Below are 20771 nucleotides of genomic sequence, written 5' to 3'. Positions count from 1 at the left end.
ATTAGATTAGCCTTATGAACATAATAGCGAGCAGGCAAACCAAACCTGAAAGATAATCTAAAGGTTTATGCCAGCACAATTGCGTGCTCCATCAATCTAATGATTTGAATTCACGGACTGGCCTATCCATTATTACGCGCGGATAGTAATGGCATCATATGGGGGAAGGTCGGTATAAATGACTCCATGGTAACCATGGATGCATGAAGGTAAATCTTCCGTATGCGATACAGATCCATTATTGCCAATTATATCGCGGAAGAATGTTACGGCCAGTTCGCGTACCATTCTCGATTTTCTACACGCTTTTACCGATTCCCCTTTCCAAATTCTACTGCAATCTGCTCGCGATATCATAATTCCTGATACAGCAATGATAACACGAAGGTGCGGTGCAGGTTAAGAGAGACATTTTTCCAACTAAAATTCTCGTTACGCGGAATATCGAAAGGAATGTACGATTCTCGGTAATCTCTCGATATTATACCAACGCTGCGTTACATCCACCGATTAACCCGATAGAATAATTCTCTTTTCCCGGCAATACCCGCTCGTAATCGCCCGACCTTATATAAGGCGCAATGAAAAATTTTTTAACGAGGGAAAAAAGACGGCGTCACTGGCGAACTGCGAGCTTTTGTTCTCGTAACGCGAATTTCCCGGGAAACGGAGATGTTTGCTTTACTTCCGTGTCTTTACTTTGCTCGCGTTCCTTTTTTTTCGCGCCGCCTACATTTCCTTCTATCATTCGCAGCTTGGATATTTGAAGTATCGCTACACTACCTTAGTTTGACCAGCATTTTCCATTCTTAATTTCTCTGCCCCCTCCCCTCGTATTCTCGCGCCTTACGGCAACTTATTAGTATGCAGACCTCCCTCGCGATTCCACGCGGGCTTGCGCATGCAAATTTTTTATAACATAGCTACGATTCAACCATCGTAGTCGAATAAATACCCACTCTTCTGTATCGCTCTGAACGAAGTTGCAGTGATTTTACGAAAGCGTTAATTACTTTTTACGTGAAACACGAAACATTCCTTTGTAACCGTTAATTTTGTTCTAAATGATATCCGGTCGCACAATTTCTTATCGCGAAAAATATAAATATTTTGTTGCTACTATAATACTATTAATTAAATATCATAAATATAAAACTGCGTTCTTATTTCAGTATCTATAAGGGTTATTAAAACGCCTTTTCTCCAAAGACTAGTTTAAGACACATCTCATTTTGCATTGAAAACTATAGTAATGCGATACATAATTGATGACAATGTAAACAGCAGTTAATCTAAAATTTCGCTACTCTGTAACGAGAATAACGCTTTATTGTCACGATGTACCGCTCAGTTAGCAAACAGACATTACCAATATTGATAACGTGAATTGGTAACCATTTGCTACGAGACTCATACAGATAATTGCATCACGAGTTTTCCGAAAAGGATCAATACCAAGCAAGCCGTGTGTATAATGCAAAAATAAATTGACAGATATTTTTGTAATTAAAATGTAGATGGGAAGAAAAGAGATTGAAGAGAGGGCGTGTACGAAATATTTTGAGGGCTAAGAAGCAAAAGACTGAAAAGGAGTGGAGTGTAGAAACTCATTTAAGCTTTTTTTATCGGCGATCAGTTAAACGGTGCGATCATTCCGGATCGTTCAACTGAACAAAATCGGGTATTTCGAACTTTCAACAGCATTGGCTGCGCGGAACATCTCCTGCACCGTTCTTTTTTTTTAATCACCGCCGCCAGACGATTGATTCCGCATCAACCCTGTTACGTAATCCAAACGATACCGCTACGTTGTAATCTCATCGTCATGATGGATATATTCGACGAGCCGGTTCGATTAATTAAACGCAATTAAACCTGTTTCTTTTTGAAAGTATCGAAAGGTTCGTAAATGCTAACCGTGCAAGTTTTAATAATCGTTCCTTGCAATGAATAAAAAAAGATCGTTGCATTTGTGCAATGTAAAATTTACAATACGAAAATAATTATATAATTAATTTGCGTGCGACAATTAAATTTTCTATTGATAAAATCATTACAGAATATCATGATTATTACAGCCTAGAACGAAAGAACCTATAAGAGACCAAATCAGTTAACCATTAAAAATTTATATCATCTGCGCTATGAGAGAGAAAATCGATAATAGATAACAAGTCGATATTCTGCGTGCAAGCGTAAGGATTAACAATAAGTGCATAAGTATTACACGATATTCATTACTTATAACATCGATTGCTTATAACTTCGAAACTATTGTAACTTCAACGTTTTGATATAAAAATTTTCGGTAAATTTAATTGACGTTCAAAATGTACTTAATTAAAGCATGGTATTGCACGATTTTAGAGCAGTCTGTATAGAATGTCATTATAATGTCGCAAACGATTTTATTCATTAATATTGTAAAAAATGTAGACATCGATAATAAAAGACTCGCGCAATGGTATTACTGGCTTGCCATCGTTCGCGCAAAGGACAACATAATATTACGCTCGCCGATTCACCCTGCCGTTAAGACATTATCTTAAAACTGGTTTTTCCGAGAGAGTCTCAGTTCGTAGTTTAACGCTACGATGCGCAAGTGAAAGGGACTATAACATCTTATTCTATTTAAGTACTCGTAATAAAAGAAACGGCGCGTTTTTGTTGCGAGCCCTTCAACGGAAAAGCTCTTTAGACAATCGTTGCGACGGATTTAATAACAAACAGTATTACAAAAGAAATGCCTTTTACATACAAACACACCCAGCCAATGTCTATAAAAAATACATACAATCCTCAACGATCGCGACCCTTTCTTCCCTATTTCTTTCCTCAATGACTTTCTTAAGTTCATCATTGAATGTCTGAATTCAATTTAATGCGATAGAATCGTCCGATTTTCTAAGCGTCTGGCTCGAGTTAGTGTTAGCAGAGAATCAACTGGATTTTCCCTCTCCTTTCAGGATTCCAGGAAAAAAAGAAGACCCTAGAACTCACGAAGATGTCTAATAGTTCTAAAAATCCATGGGTCAACGTAAACTTGACTACTTTAGAGGTTTTACAACTACAAATATTTTTTAAGCATTTTAAGCGTTTACTTAATAAATAAAATGCGAAATTATTATTTGTTTATTACTAGTACTGACGATAATGAATGTTTTCCTACTTGATTTAATTTCTGTACCTCATTTAACTTATTTGCATTTTCTAATCTTGTAAATCGTGTTTTCGATCGTTAAGAACAGAATTACCGCTGTTAAAAACAAAATTACGAATTTCGGAACGTTCATCTACGAAAACAGTCCTGTAATTGCAAGTCATTTCCTCGAAATCTACAAATCGACGGCCGAGTCCAATACTTAACTAAGATTGGATCCTGCTTATCTACTTTACGAGCGACATAAAACGCGAGTATTCACGTTGACGCACTCAGGATATCAGAGACTGATATCAATTAAGATCGATGCCGCTCCGCCCTGAAAATCGTGATGCAGGAGCTGTCTTCGAGGTTGCCATTGATCCACCGAATCGGTCGTAAAATAAAGATTTGGCCAGGAGAGGTACCCTGCGGGTGCCACGATCTCTTTCGAGGGTTGCTTCGCCCCGTTGTAACTCCCTAGTAGTATCCACGATCGCGCGCACACACTCGTGCTGTGATACCGCAGGGGCGGATCGGCCCATGCTCAACCTGAATACTGATTCTCGACGGACGCATATATTACCACCGTGGATAAAAGACATTTGCATTTTGATGGACTGCGCCGAGTGCATTTGACGTTTCGTATGCATTTCACCGGTGCACGAGTGTACGGCGCGAATCTCGGAGCTGCCGTGAAAAACTCGAAGCGGGTAAAGGGAGGAGGGGGGTCTTACCCATATTTATCACCCAATGTTGCACGCCCATACATATAGCGCCGTTTGTATTTATCTCGCGCGACGCGAACCCTTTGAGGGTATCTCTGCAATGAACTTACCATCGCGCTTGAATCGCGTATAATGCAAATATAGTGATCATTGTCGGGCATTATACCTCATTGCGCATATTGCGCATATATATATACGTAGAAAAGAAATTGAAATAAAAAAGTTGCTAGAGATAAACTCGAGAGGGCAAATAACGACATTAGAGAGAATATTTTACGTACTATATGATCCAATATATAATATCATACTAGCAGTAACGTGAAATGATAAACTCGAAAATGCACTCGAGTAACTATCGAGAGTTATTTACCACAAATACTCCGTATTTCTCCACATGTGGAGATCTACAGTTTCACGATATCAGAGAAGCTACTAAACATGTATCTCTAATTCGTACCAGAGTATAAATTCGCACACAAGCGTTATTCACACTCACCCCGCTTCGCGCCAAAACCTTTCCAAAGAACTTCGAGAAACCAATTGTCGAAACTTCGATCTCGAGCTCGAGCGCCGAAGCGCGAGACGACTGTGGGATTGCACGGACAATCGCGATGATATGACGCTGATAATCCGGAGTAGTTCGCGCCGGTTTGATCGCTACCTAGCTCTTTCGCCGAATTACCGGGATTGGAATACACCGCATCTAGGTTCTTTTATATCGCTTTCGTTCCTTGCTCGTAACTACGATCAACCGTACATTGCCCATTGCTGTAAAAGTAACTGCTTCGTAGTTGTAAGCACCCGCCGGGTGCTTGTACGCTACTTGTAATTCGAATCCTTCGTCGACAAGGGAAGAGACGAGCGTTACATTAAATACCCGAGATAAATTAAAACGCCTGGAATACTATGGGAAGTGATGCGAATAAATGTAAACTTTATTATATGTCGGGATTTTAGCTGTGGATCGTATTATACATTAGCAAGAGATTAGTTTTCGAAGAAAGACAGAAAAAAGTATTTATTAGACATAAATTTCTTTTGTATTATTCTTGGAAATTATTGGAATACGAGAAATAGACTAATTGACATTATTACGTGAATGTCTGTCAATCTTTTGAGAATATGAAAGTCATCTTTCGGTTATTAATATGATGGTCGTGTAATTGTAGTAGTATGGTTTATTTCTAATTCTGACGAATTATAGAAATGGCGTTTTGTAGAGATGTAGCCAACTTTTTACAATCTGTACTTTCCACACCCGACCTGAGGTCGTGTAATTGTATCTTTGCGATATTTTTAATACTGACGATTGCCTTGATGGTTATGTTAATCGTAAAGAGAGCGAAAAAACATGAAATGAAAGAATGACGAGCAAAAAAAATTGTTTAACGATACTAAAATAGTTTTGTAGATTGCGTGGAAATAAAATCATAAATTCGCGTATTTATTTTAGGGTTAGTTGGTAGAGTGATTTCCCGTGCAATATTAGTATTCTTATTTTGTTATTGTTTTACGGTTTATATGTTACTTTCAAATAGTTACGTGGCTGACGCGAAGACACGAAGTAACATCGAGACTCCCGCGGGAAGGGAAGACCGTTTTCTGCACTGCGGACGATGCATCGCGCCGAAAGCTTGCCGAATCGGTTCCTTTTTCCTCGCCGGTTGCACTTTTGTCACTCTTCTTTCTCACTGCCCGTACTTTTCCCGTTTTCCATCTGTCTTGATTTGTCTCTTTCAGTAGGGGGAGAGGAGGAAGAAGGGTTTCGTCGTGTGCCGGTCGGCGATATGCAAAATCCTCGCGGATTTACAGAAATTCGTAGGTTCATTTGTAAAACTTCCGTCTAGAATTTTCTGATTTTTATGCAGTCGTACATAAGTATTCGCTTTTTCTATCTTACAATCGAACAGAAAAGAGAAAGAGAGAAGAAAGAGAGATATTTATACCGCTTTCAATCATTGAGATCAAATGAGACGAAACCGGCCATCGTTTCCGTGGGTTACCTAATAAGAGAATTCTTGCACGAAATCCGGAGATTAATTGGACAAAACCAACGGATCGCCCTATTCCTCCATTTTTTTTCGTGTTCGATAATCGAAGGTTATCACACCCTTCTGAGGCATTTTTCCACTCCTCGCCATTCAAGGAAGTGTAATCTCCTGACTCACGGTTCACGTGCCTCGCACGTGTAACTATTTTTTTTAAATTTTCTTATACGTGTTCATAAAGATCCGCAGATAGCACGGTCGTAAACTGGAATTATTCGTAAACCAGTTAATCAGGTAGTTTAATCGCTATGAGATCTGTGTATCGTTTACGTGCTGGACGCCTCTTTTTCTGGCTTTACCGTAGCTTAAATCATTTCGCTAAAATTCTTAGCGGTGCTCTATGCTAACGCCGGACGGTTTATCGTTAATAATAGCAATGTGTACGTGCCGCAGGCGCGACTCGCCGAGATTACGCCGCGTCCGCACATTCGCGCGCGTGTTTCACATGTCGGTTCTTTCGTTTTGCGCGGATGCGGGTGCTCGCGGAGAAGTATCGTCGACGTGAAGCCGTCAAGTTGGTCAAGGCCGCTTGCGTCCGAATTTCGTCTGTTACGTGTGGCGGACTGGAGGCACCCGCTCCACTATGTTTCAGTCACCAACACGCCGCGCAGCCAGCAACCCCCGATCAATACAACCTCAAACCCCCGGTTCACCGTACTTCCAAAGCCGGTTTACCGAGTCGATCGACGGGAAAACGCCCGCGCTGCTGGGCGCGAAGTCGCGATTTTAGATTCGCGCCATCATACCTCGTTATCGTAATGCACCTGATACGTGTCTATGATACCTGTTACATTACTACGGCGGCCTACATTCCCGCTCGAATTACGCGCGTCACGTTGTGCTATTATTCGATTTCCATGTGCGATTGAGAGAGGTGCTTATCTCTATCCGGTATCCCGTGCAAAATTATACGGTACTTGAGGTAGCAAAGAGGATTGGTCGGAATTACGCAAATTACGGTGGGTTTTGTGTGCCAATTTGCCGAAAACTCATATCTAGAACCTTTGAAAATCTCGAAACGTTACTGAGGGGGAATAGAGCGAAAGGGGGGGGGGATGATGGTACAAAGAGGGAGATCTGGAAATCTACTAACAGCAATAGGAGATTTTTCGGAAACTTGAATCTTCTGTGGGATATCCGAGAAATGTTCAGTGCAGCCAGTGCATCTCTGTGTGTACAACATGTATTCATTGAACGCGTATATATTGAGCATTCCATGTTCAACTATAATATTAAAACGTCAACCCTACTGAGAAATCAGTATTATTCTGGCTGTAGATACACAATTGTGTGTACTGTCTGCACTGAACATTTCTCGGATATCTCGCGGAAGATTCAAGTTTCCGAAAAGCCCTGCGTGACAAGATACTCTCGGTGGTTTGCCATCACCTTCCGAGAGGCGATCGAATAAAAACCGACGATTCTTGGCCAGATTTGAACTCGGATCTTCGTCTCATTAGCCCAGCGCACATCTCTGTGCCCCACGATCGCCACAATTGTGTATTATAAGCGCCATAGAAACTAGAATTGAAGATTGCAATCTTTTTCCGCCACTCTTCTTTCCACGAACTTTTGGAAATAAAATGTCGGGCGCCACAATAGCCGGAGCGCCTCATTTCTTCTTCCGTGGAAGTGAAATGGCGCACTTTAAACGTACGCGCAATTAAGTTTCGGTAACGAGCTCTTTTAAATTAACTTATCGCAGGTGGCTTTATGTATAAATGAAACGCGCATGTATATGTATATGTATGCGTGTCCGCGTGTGCGTGGCGAATCCGTGGTTACGGGTAGGAAGCCGTAAATAACTTTCAGAGCTGTGTTTTCCCGTCGTATATCAGTGCAAGGTGTGTGCATACGACGTCCGCGTTACTGCGGTGCATACGTAAACGCGCACTCTGTTCGCGCGATAGGCCATCGTGTGAAATAGGATTGCATCCCGATGCACCGGGTGCCGAAGCGCGCGATTCGGTGGCGAAAAAATGTATATGTATGTCGGCGAGATGCATCCATTCGACGATCGGTCGTCGACCTACGTCGACGTATGTCGCCGAAAACCTGTTGGTCTATAGCTACACCCTATCGAGCGACCCGTTTTATCCTTCCCATCGATCGCTACGTAACCCCGGAAGTATGTTGAAAGTTTTTGGTGGCGCGATAAAACAAGGTATGCGCACGTATCGGCAAAATTTTCTCCTAAAAGCTGCCGCGTCATATGTTCTTTTCCCTTTGTTCATTAACCGAAACTTTGATGAAAGCTATAATTATCCATCGGATCGATTGTGTTCCCTTCCGCTTATAAATGGAGTTAAGTAAATGGTTTGTAAAACAAGCAGTGAAGCGGTTATTATCCATAATTTTAGTCATGTGAATTTTCACTTCCGTTATACACGTTTCATACTGTGGTTAGATTTAAGGTAATAATGAGTAGTTTTGACATAATATATACACGGAAAGCAGTTTCATAATGTTTTGATAAGATTTAAATGAAATGAAAACAAAGATTGTTCTTTACTCTTAATATTGCATAATATTTGTGATATTTTTACTATTTATGATATTGAAGAAATTTATGCGCAGTTATTTTCGCAGACATGTAGCTCGTAATACTTTACGATCGATAACTCGAGTTTGAAAGACTGCGCGTTCTGCGTCAAGGGTTCTTCGAGAATGATGTCGCTACGAAGGAGATAAAACGCTGACTATACTATGAAGCAACGAAACGCCATTTCCGGGTCTGCTCTTCGCGCGCCAGTCAGTTTGGAATCCTTTAATCTGTTATCGTAAAAATTCTGCTCGCTCACTACTATGCTGCCAGCCTTAAAAGCAGAGAGAGAGAGAGAGAGAGAGAGAGAGAGAGAAACACGTGGTTTGCAGGAAGGGATAGACGGAGGAGACGAGCGGTTGGGCGCAGGATAGAAGTATGATGGGGAAGAACGGAAGAGTCGTCACCCCTCGAGAAATGGAGGAGTATCAATATCACGCCTCACTGCCACCTACGCTTAAATCCCTTCCCAGCCGCCTCTGTCCGCCCGTCCCTTATTATCGGCTCGGAAAAATAATCTTCGATTACGAATACCTCAGCCAGACGCGCGCTTCTCGCACTCCGTCGTTTAATTTTCGCGGAAATCTCTGATTCCCGATGCGCGAATACCATTGGAAAATCCAGCACGGCGGTCTGTAGAAAGCGAGTTGGATGTGGGGGAGAGTTTTTGAGGGAGGCGATCAATTTTATGGAGTGTAAAAAATACGAAAAAGGTGCTTTCTATACGGTTTTGATATCACGATTTAGAATTTGAAGCATGTTTGTCAGATGCATATGTTTCTTAAATACTTACACACACACACACACACACACACACACACACACACACATTTACATGTGTAAAAATAAGAGTTTTTAAATTTTTATAGGGAACTTATGGAAAAAATTAAGATGTTCGTTAAAAATCTTATTTTTTTTAGATAATTAAATGATGATTAAAAAGAATCTTTCTGCAAATTAGAAGGTTTTTTATTATTTAATATTATGTAATGTTTTGGTACAAATAATAAATATCTAGTTTTATAAATATACGAATCTGTATAATAAATATCAAATTATTATTTGTTTCGATAGATCAATGAAATATGCACCGCTAGTTAAAATAAGTATTAAAAATTACCTCTAAAACACAATTGATCTGACGCGCGTCGATTTTATCCAATATGACGCGCTAAGGAAACTCTCGAGGTTCCTTATCGAAGCAATACCTATCCCAGATTGGGCCGGATTAACAGGATTAACATAGTAGAGGAGAAACTTTGCGTCAAAATTGGCGCACTATCTCGTTACGGACTCTCTTGTTTGTTGATTCACCTCTTGCCTTTCTCGCTCGCTCCGCGTGCTCTCCTTCTCGCGTTCAGGAAGAGGTCGATTGACGAGGGAGCATGCAAAACCCGCGGCAGGTGGTCCAGGTTGCATATTGCATAAGGGATCGGTTAAAATGGTTTTCCCCAGGCCACGTATATTCTCCCGCGAGGTGTTCGCGAGGAAGATGATCTTCGTTATGCTCTAACGCCCTCGTAAAACTTTAATGAGTTAATCTTTTATATACGCGCTCCTAATACGCATGCACCTAATACGCATTTAGAAATTCCCGTCGCGGCGATGGATATTTGCGTAATCCATCGACGACCGGCGTTATGAGGTGGCGCGTTCAATGAGCAAACGCGTTCGCCTGGCTACGCGGCGTGACGAATTTAGGGGATTTTACTCCGGATGGGCAGGAAGCATGAAACTGGCCTCGCGAAAGTGCATTGATGTGTTCCGACGAGGAGATTGGGAGCAATAGTGACTCATGCTTCGATAGACTGCCGCGTAATGTTCTACTGCAGGGCTTTGTGGAATATAGCAAGGGTATTTATATCGGATTTTTCTCTGAAGAGAGTGTCTTAAATTTATTTTTAAGTACTTTTGTTATAAATGGAAAATGCATTATTGACATGTTTTATAATTGATTGAAAAACTTAATATATTTTTATGCTGTTTTTAAAAGTAAAACTTATAATACAAAGATCAATTCGCCTTATTAGGATCAATGATTAGGAGTGATGATTTTCGACATTTTTATCAAGATTGATGATTGTGAACTTCCTTGGAGGAAACCATGAGACTATGCGATATAAAAAAGGGCGATACGGAGTATTTAGCTGAAAGTTTTCTCTATGAAACTGGTGGGCTTATTAGTCCGTGGTCACAGCAAATATCGCCGTATTGGCGGCGTGCACAGAATTTCTGACAAATCTTTCTTGTGATCGTTCAAATTCTGTTAATATGACGCGAATTCATGATCAGAGGAATTTATTTACTTTAATTAGCGCTGATGTATGAAAGATTTCCTATTTTCGAAAACGTTTTTTTTATTATTTCACATATTCATGAACTAATATTCATGTAACGAACGCATACAGGCTACGTAACACATTTTCATAGAAAATATTTACAAAAATAGCCTATATTATTTTCTAATAGCAGTCTTAATATTTGAATCTGCATTATCTGCATTAAATCACAGTTATAGTTTGGACGATATGTGCACATTGAGAGAACTTGCACATGTCATCTTGCTTTCTCCATCTCTATTTCAGACCGTTATTATGTATTTCCCTTTATCGACACTTCCAATCGTCGTGAAGTTCTGTCAAGTTATACAAGTTTTAGCTGCTCTGCGACACAGCTGCTTTACACATGCACATGTATACATATCAACTCTAGGAAAATTTGTCCTATAACTTGTGACTTTACACCTCGTTTTATTTCTGATTGATTATTAAATAAGCAAAATGCGTCCTAGATATGCAATTTCTTTTAACTTTCGCTTCAGTTTCTCTTTTGCTCTAGTTATTTTGTCTTGTTACCTATTTCTGTCGTAAACATAATCACCTGTTTCTTGTATGCAAACATGATTAATATAACCGTTTACGTTCATTTGAAATGCATTGTGATAAATACAGAGAAATCGAAAATACGTTGCGAATACGTTAGCGATAATACAGGGAATAAAACAATGCATCAGGAGCCGTTGGGGATACTGCGTGACGAAATCTCGAGCGTTTTGTGTGCTTTAAATACCGATAAAATAATTCTTTGTCAGGTATTCGCGAAAATTACGTGTCTGCTTTCGCGCAAGGATGGCATTTTTCCCTTTGCGTAATTCGCCCGGTGCGCCTGGGATTACCTCGTGCCCCGCGGTCGTATTAATTACCAAATTCTTTGCATGCGCATTTAACAAAAGAGACGCGGTAATTCACGTCCGCGTGAATAAAGTCTCGGGAAGTATTATCTTTTAATAAGGGAGAGGGATCCGACATCTCCATTTCAATAAAAAGATGCGGACGTCCACCTTCTTTTCTCGCGGGTAAAACGCGAGATAAAAATCGGCGCGAAAACGAGGCGATCGTGCTCAGCGTTATTATCTTGCATTTCGTGCTTTTCTCTTTTCGTCGGGATAACTGAAAGTTGCCGGATTTTTCACGAGCGGTAGGTACCACTACAACGGGCACAGCAGGTTCAGCGAGTTAAACGGCGCGACTTTTATTGTGTCGCGCATTTTTTCTCTATAGAACGCGCACGGAGTTGTTTGAGCGATAAAATGCTTTTCCTAAAGGCACATCGCGCGTCGATACAATTGTCGAAACCGTAGGCGACGCAACTCGCACTCACCGCCACTAGCAGTTTAATTCAAGTGAGCGTCGCTTTGCGCAATTTTACGCCGTTTCGGGAGATGTAAACGCGCGCGCGTGAATGTTCTTTTATTTTATTTTTTTTTTTCAAACGGCGTGCGCATTCGGTCGAATATTTTCACAACTCGGAAAATATTTGGCGTGCAATAACGCCCTGTACGCTGGTGTTCGCAATGTTTGCATAAGAATGTCGCATGTTACGCTCGTGGTTATTTTCAGTATACGTGCATGGAGAAGCTGTAAATTAATTAAGGCGTTTCTGTTAGAACGATGTTTATATTATTATGCATTCGCTCTGATTTCACGGGCTCGGCGCTAATTTACAGTTTAACGTAAGTAAAATAACTCGCGCGCTTTATAGATCCTCTATAAATCCTTTTTTCTCTTTTTACGGCTAAATAACAGTTAAAGTTTATACCTCGTTTTTACCAGGACGATCAATATTTTACGAGCTCGTATCGCGAGACTGCGCAGGATTATAAACATGCTGTTGCAGAAATTGTTCGTATCAGTAGACGTTTTTCGGCAGTAGACGTTTTTCGCATAAGCGTTATCTACTTTCGCAAATCAATTCTATATGCCCGACGGTGAACTCCACCATAAACTTCTGACGTGACTGAATACGGAGCTGATGGGTGCGTAAGGTTGTACGAGGGTCGGTTGCGCTTGGAATTGTCGTACAAATTAATTCAAATATTTGTCGTTGTCGCGGGCTCGATTCTCCGTTCCGTTCGCGATATCCCCCTTTCGTTTCCTGCTCTACGTGACTTCCCCGTAAGAAAACGAAGATCGAGTTGCGTATACCTTCAGGAATTTCGCTTATCGTTTAGAATTCTAATGGGATATGATTATTTATTATGCCGTAAAAAATTTGTTTCGTGTTTTGAAGGGTACACAAGAGTCGTTAAAACACAAATTTATTACCGATCGATTATGTCATCGAGCACGATATATGGGGAATTAATTATTATTGCAATGTACGGGTCGTTCATATTTTTCACTCATTTCAATATCGATGGTTTTCATGTGAAAATTTATCAATCTCGCGATTGGATTCGAATCGTAAATTTATAATATAACACAAATCTTTTTGTGAACAGTACTACTCTCAAACATTTTTTTATTATTTAATACAATTAGTTGTGTTTTAATGTATATTTATTACTTTGTCGCGAAAATGTCACCAGCCATTAAATTGCGTTGATATTAATACCAATGATGAATCATTTAGCGATTTACGAATTTTCCTCGCTACCGCCATCGATATACTCACATTGGAGCATCGTTTATTCGTATTATTGAGCGGGATAAAGAACGGGAAGAATTAAATTCCATATAACTTGGCTTTGAATTTTCATTTAGTTAATGCGCGACGTAAACCATTTTCCCCGGCCAAATGCGAAACATAATTGATTTAGTGCATTAGATTTAACAGTTGAATTAATCTCGCGTGTAAACTGCTCTACGAAGTATTATCCATAATGCGATCATAATATCACCAACCAATTAAATGCGCGTTAGTTTCTGTATATTTCTTGTTCGTCTCTTGCACGAAGTATAATATAATGATATTGCGAATTCAATTTGAAAAGAAATATAAAATATATTCATTCTTTACATATTTCTGAACTCCAACTATCTCACGATGAGGATATTGTCTACTATCGCGCTTTTCTTCATTATCGTTCGTGTCGCCACGGTATTAATGAGGCCTTATTATTCGAGGACGCCGGTCGAATTATTATTTTAGCGCGGCACGACTTCGCCTACGTGGATTCTAGGGAAAAGACCCTACTACTCCGACGATAATGCCTGAGAAGTTTTGCAAACTTTCCACGAAATCGTGGCTCGAATATCGAATTTTCGCGCGAGAACTTTAGCTTTCGCTTTGAATTATTATCGCGGTTGAGTGAACCTGCGCAAAGAGACAAAAATAAGTTACACGGAAGTCTCTTAGCGAATCGAGGGGGCCGGGCGGCGCGTTTTTAGGAGATACTTCGCAATTCCCTCTGCATGGATATTGATCATTATTGAAGAATGAGGAATATATTTATGCGCATGACTTCGGAACATATATGTTCGGTATTCTCCCCACCGAACAGCGTTCGGTGGAGAGAGAGGTATGTAACGAGGATCGGTTATATCTCCATAAATGTCCGCGTTATTGCGAACATTCCTATCAGGGGCGCTTTATAATTTAATATAACTGCGCGTTTATACGTATTACTCATGCAAAATTGAAACGTATGATCGTGCCGTGTTTGTACGGGGGATATCCGTTGAGTTAGTGCAACCATAGTCGTTGCATTGGATTTGCCGTTCGACTCGCGTTGCATTCAAACAAGCTGTGAGAGGTATGATAATCAATAGAACGCGACTGTTTTGCCTGTAAGTGGACTACGCCGAACATTGCGAGCATCAGGCACGTCGGAGATGTAATATCGATGCAATTTGAACCGACGACGCACAAAGTCGACATGCGCGCCGTAAGAATGTATGCGAAAACCTTTAAAGGGCGCACGGTAAACAGACGTTCGGGATGTAAATTTCGTATCGCATATTGCATGCATCGCCGTGTTTTTCCTCACAACATATTTCATACTTTATAAATTCCTCCGGACCGACGTATATACAGTTGCAGACACGCGGGCACGCGAATACAGACATTCATATTCCACTTTCTTTTAAAATGCAAGCGCACTTTATTACGATCGTTGCTTGCAAAAACACAGACGACACACGGCTCGAATTCGATGCACTTGAACAAGTATAACCTAAAGACAAATTAGAAGGATAAATATCGGGTCATTATGTTCGGTTAATAATTGTGTAACTCTCAATAATTTCTTTGTTTATAAAACGAGAATTAACGATGCTTTGTTGAATTTATAATACGATGTACGGTGTACGGTGTACGGTGCGTGCGAATTTGTGTTAAAGTCAAGTATGAAGGAATGCTCGTCTCTCGATGTGTATCCTGCCAAAGATTTTCGCGGTGTACGTCATGAAATTTGAAATTCATGGCCGTCGTGGATAATGAGGCGAACGCGAGATGCCAATTCGTCGATATTATGTTACGCGTCGTTATTCTCGCAGGAATGGACAACGCCCGACGCGCATTGTAACCAATTGGGCGTCGGTATGCGTGATCCATTAATCTGCGTGTATGTATTGCGTGCGCGTGTTTCAGCCCGGTCGCGTACTACGCCGACGTACGTCGTTTCCTCGACGCTGCACCTGTGCGCCCATGCAACCTGACACCGGTCAGCATTTACGCACGCACACGCATAAACGAGATCGTGTCCAGTCGCATTCCGATTCCGTGGGATTTATGCTACTTGCGCCTTTGATCAATGGATGCGTAGGTATGCAGACGTTTCGTTTCAAATTAGATTCCGAATCATGATTATACGCGAGAGAGAAATTGATTGCTAAATAATGTAACACCTGTATTTGTCTTTACATATGCTAGAGCAAAGAAGGCGTTAGCACGCTGCAAAACATTTCTTTGTGCATTTCTAATATAATATTGATTTAGAATGTTACTTGTTTTTCCAAGATATTACTTCTTCTCTAATGACTTAGTTACTTAGTATCTTATTTGGAAAATATCGTATGTTACGATACAGACATGGAAGACAACAGTATATACTTCATGGGTGTGAAAGGACCGAATTCGGATGCGCCTTCTCTCGGATTTTGATCAATGGAATACAAATTTAGGGTTTCGGCTACAGTAACAAGATGATAATTGTGCAGCATTAACATTAATCGGAATTAGTGACACACCGTGTCGTAATGAGCTGAATTTACACTTGCGTATATGCATGTAACCGAAATCCTCGTCATTATAGATGCATGTGTATGCATATGTATATCACGAGCCCAAATCAACATGTCAAGGCCTTGATGCACCTGCGCTAATACTACACGTTGCCACTATCGAATGAATAAACATGGTATACTACAATTCGCGATTCGCGCATTCCGGATTTCTAACGTCGGTATTTGCGTAAACATCTATATATGTTTGCACTGTTTGCAGATTATTTTCGTAAATGATAAGGGACGTGCTAAGACAAATGATAGAAGCAATTACGCATATTAAGTTCACGGAACTATTATATTCGTGTAGAGTATTTTAGTCTAATTAGTTTGATTAATATCCTCTTGGTTAACACAGACGTAATTCATATGAGATATACAATTTTTAAACGTAAAAAGATTACGTGAAATAAGAAAAGCTGGCTTTGAACTGAATTCCTGGTCTTGTCGGGTTGGTCAGTTTTTCACGAGAGTCAAAAGATGAGTCTCAGGCATTTGCACCAGCGCCCCGTCGTAATAATTACAAAGAAGTTAATTAAGAACCTGGCAGGAATGCGCCCATTTGCATTTACGTCCTGCCATTTGCCTCCGTCTCCATAAAGACAGCCATAGCGACTCGTCTCTCGCACAAGAAAAGATACGTTCGACTTTCTCGCTCTTTTATATATTCCTGTTGCCCTTTACAATTTTTCTCATTTTTATGTAGCTTTCTCATCGTCTTTAAATAAACTTGTGCAAAACAGCTTTTCGCGCATCACATCGCTACGCATAAAGGAAACAGTTGAAAAGAGCGAACGAATGAAGTGGTCATACTCTATTTTTTGTGTTCAATTTTACTCTCGACCGCGAGTTCTTGAATGGACAGTTGAAATAAATCCAAATAGACTTGCACTGTTTTATATTGACATCTTTGTGCTATGCAGTTTCGGTATCATTGTGCGAAACTCATCCTTTTGCCGTGATGCGTAGTAACGAATCGCTTTAATTTCATGGACCGCAGGCATCCCCGCGGGACTAGGGACATGGCGGGAGAGCACGGACGCCATGCTTAGCGTGCGATATACGATACATTGGTTATTACCGTTCCTCTGTGTGTACGGGTATTATAGAGATCTTGTTACTAAACACCTCCCGTTATTGTCTCTTGCTTCTTCCCTTCCCCCCTTCTCTCTCTCTCTCTCTCTCTCTCTCTCTCTCTCTCTCTCTCTCTTCTCTCTTCTCTCTTCTCTCTGCCCCGTTATCGATAGAAAACTCGATACATCCGGGGATACGCAATCAGAGTACGCAGACGATCGTAAAACAATGTTTTCATCGTCTAATTGGAAGTGGATATCGTACCGTAGTCTGAAGGTATTTCCAAAACATTTCTGAAATGTAATATCACTGGAGTTTTTTAACAATTTGCTGTTTGCTATATTATACTCTGTTCGTTATTTGCCCCGAAATTATTCATTTCACGATCCAGTCGAACTTTCGCTTATTCCATATGCTAGTTTCTTTCCTCACTTATTTTGCATAAACCATTTCATTGAACAAGCAATATCCGAACTATTCTTTATGACTACTCTTATGAATTTATCGGTAGTTTATAGAAGCACATTTTAATTCGCGCGACTATATCAAAAGTTCATATTAATTTCGTGGACTCTTGCAGCAAATATAATTTTGCTAATCATTCTCGGTTCTGTTTTGGCCCGAATTATTATTTGACGGGGCAAATGTGGCTGACTATCTGCCATGGCGTATAAATATGTCGGACAGTTATGTCATTTAATAAGCAACGTTAGCACTGGCTCGGTTCGGCTTTTCCAGCAACGAACTCTCATTAAACATCGCGGTGCGACGCTAAAGTAATTGAAATTCAGCGCTGCGGGTCGCCTTCTACTTCGATGACAGTTATGCAGGATCTCGATTAACGAACCGTTGGTTTATGTGCGTCCGGCGCGTAAACTTCGTGAATTTATGGACGCTCTATACGTTTACATCATGATTTACTGAGGCGACCGTAGAAGGAATACCTGCCGAGTATATTACATTCATTCTATTCATACACTGTGCCGTGCACACATACCTGCCTGCCTGCTATCCGCAGTTTAGCGCAACCGGGGCAGCAAGCTTACGAATGTGCTAGGTCATATTTTATTGGTAACCGAGGTCATGATCTGAATGGTAGTATGCCGGGGAATAAAGGAGAATCAGAGTTACGCGGCTGGCGCGACATGGTGCGCTATATATAGCAATAGGTCTTTTGTGAAATCATTGACATTGCTCAATTCGAATAACCGAGCTTGAATGGTGAGACGAGAAAGTAATAATATAATAGTCCTTCACGTGATTTGATACGTTTGTTTCTGAAATTTGGAGAATTGTTTCGAGAACAAAAGAAATATTTTGAAGAGAGCATTTGATTTTTCATTATTTGGTCTTTCATGTAGGAGTGTATCGTGCAACGAATTTGTAACAAACATATGGACACGTCGTACACGTCGTTTAAAGTTGACGCACTTCTGCTGCTTGCAGCCCCGTCTGTCTGCACACGAGAAAAATAATGCATGCGCCCATCAGTATTCGTTCGAACTCAATATTGGTACGCGGAAGGCGTGCCCGCCGCGACGAATTTCCATAGAGGCTCCTGCAGACAATATGGAAATGTGAAACTGAAAAACAACCGAATCTGGACGTGCCGCTTTCCCTCTTTTCCTCTGGTTTCGCCGACGCGTCTGCCATGTGCTACCATGGAAACTCTGAAACGAAAGTATTTGGTACCACGATGAGATTTTTGCAGACGGTGCAAATAACTTATGAGCGCAAAGCTACTTTGCGGATTTGTATCAACAAAACGGGGATAATAAGAATGACGGCGGTATATGACGGCAATATTTGCTTTCGGTCAGTTTCGAGTTGTTTCTCGTGTTTCCGAAAGGGAAATGCTACAAGCAACGACGTTCTCGAGATCTCTCGCATTTGCGGTTTTGCGCGCGCTCATTCTCGTTGGATAATACTAGCTTTGCAACGATCGATGCCCACGCCATCGTGGATTTCCAGGATTTCTGACGCGTTGTGTGCTGCCATGTATTTCCCGTATACGTAGCACAATCAGGGGCAGGTGTTTACCCGGTCTGATTAACGTTGTTCCCGCACTACTACTACGCCGGCAAAGTATGGCTGACTATGTATTGGATTTACCACTTGATGACTGGCTTCCTAGGGTTTCTGCACGGATTTATTGCATCTCAGTTTAACGAACTATTATGATGTTATTATTAATAAAGAATAATCAGGATATTTTGAGATCGAGGGTATAGAAATTTATTGATTTTCTTAGATTGATGTAAAATGAACATTTGAAACAAATTTGTTGATGTACCTATAACGCTATATATGTAAAATATAAAATATTAACATCAATTTCTGTGCAATATTTAGAGTACGAAGAAACGAAAGTTAAAAAATGTTAAAATATGAAATAAAAAGCTATAGGTTAAGGTACGCATTTCCTAGAATGGGATCGTAAAACGTCGGTAACGTCATTCCCCGTCGGTTATTTTTCGTCGTAGTTCATCCTGCAAAGTGGCGCCATCGACGTGTATTTTAACAGCGCCGTCTGCTGGTAGGGTAGCTTAATCGATTAAGGGGTTGCTTGGAAGAATACAACCCCCTCAGTTCAGATGGCGCCAAGATATGTCTAATGGTTTTTTCGCACCACTCCGCAGAGATGATAGTCGAATAAAAATTGATGAAAAGTGGAAGAGAGATATAATCTAATTTAATATTAATAATATGAAAAATAATAAAAATTAGTTTCATGTACTTTTTTAGTACAAATAAAGCAGACTAAAGCTTGTTTATTATTTTTTTTTACTTAAAAAATATTTCTGTGTTAAAAATTAATATTTTTTTTAGTTATATATTTTCATAAACTTTTTTTTATATTATCTAAAAGTATTAAACACTTAATTGATTAGAATGCATTTTTTGGAGAATAATCTGTCAAGTTAGAGTCTGCACGAAAACAAAGTACAATATATGATTCAAGTCGCTATTGAAGCATTAGTCCAACATTATCTTGCTATTAGATATAATTACTCGTAATTTACGACGCTTAGTCGGGACGTTGAGGTGGATTCAAGTTTCGATCGAGGCGCGCGGAAGTTTTGTAACTGCATTACGAATCGAGTAACGCTAACTTCGCTAAACTCATACGATTCGCATCCGAGCACCCGTTTGCATAGGACACATCCGTAATTTATGCGTCCGACTTCTGCATCCACAGATCGCCCATTACCCGATTATTACGTACGATTATTCCGTTTTTAATTTCTCTCAACTCCTCGAGGCCGATCCGATCGATGAGCATCGCGTTCTTTGTGGTGGTGCAGCAGCCATTATATAAAGGCTCGCGATTAGCGACGATCACACTGACAGATCCCTTTGATCGTTGTGAAGCCGGACTCCCGCGTATAATCACGGCCGCCTATCGCTCTCTTTCCCCAACCTCGCGTTCTTTCCTTCTTCTGCCTCTTCTTTGTGCCCGCGGGTGGATGGCGATAATTGTTTCATGCCCGCAGGAAGTAAAGCTCTTTATGCTGGGAGCTTTATTTTGCGGCTGCTCTGCTGGCGCGGCTAGGAGGAAAGAGGAGAAGGAGGAAGAGGAGGAGGAGGAGGAAGAAGAGGAAGAGAAGGATGAGGGTTGGGATTAATTAATAACTATGCCCTCCCTCTCTTCTTTCGTCTCGCGTTTCTCGTCTCTCCTTCGTCTTATTGTCTCTCTCTCTCTCTCTCTCTCTCTCTCTCTCTCTCTCTCTCTCT

At 40.6% G+C, this 20771-nt stretch overlaps 1 protein-coding gene across 3 annotated transcripts in view; it reads left to right on the top strand.

Moving 5' to 3' along the window:
• LOC112454324 (semaphorin-2A) overlaps positions 1-20771 on the top strand; it is a 308067-nt gene that overhangs the window by 81824 nt on the left and 205472 nt on the right. The gene's annotated exons all lie outside the window — the stretch shown is intronic.

The sequence above is a fragment of the Temnothorax curvispinosus genome, unplaced genomic scaffold, assembly GCF_003070985.1.
Source record: "Temnothorax curvispinosus isolate PA1 unplaced genomic scaffold, ASM307098v1 QBEX01005011.1, whole genome shotgun sequence".
NCBI lineage: Eukaryota > Metazoa > Arthropoda > Insecta > Hymenoptera > Formicidae > Temnothorax > Temnothorax curvispinosus.
The sequence above is the reverse complement of the archived record's forward strand: the minus strand, read 5'-3'. Positions and strand labels throughout refer to the sequence as shown.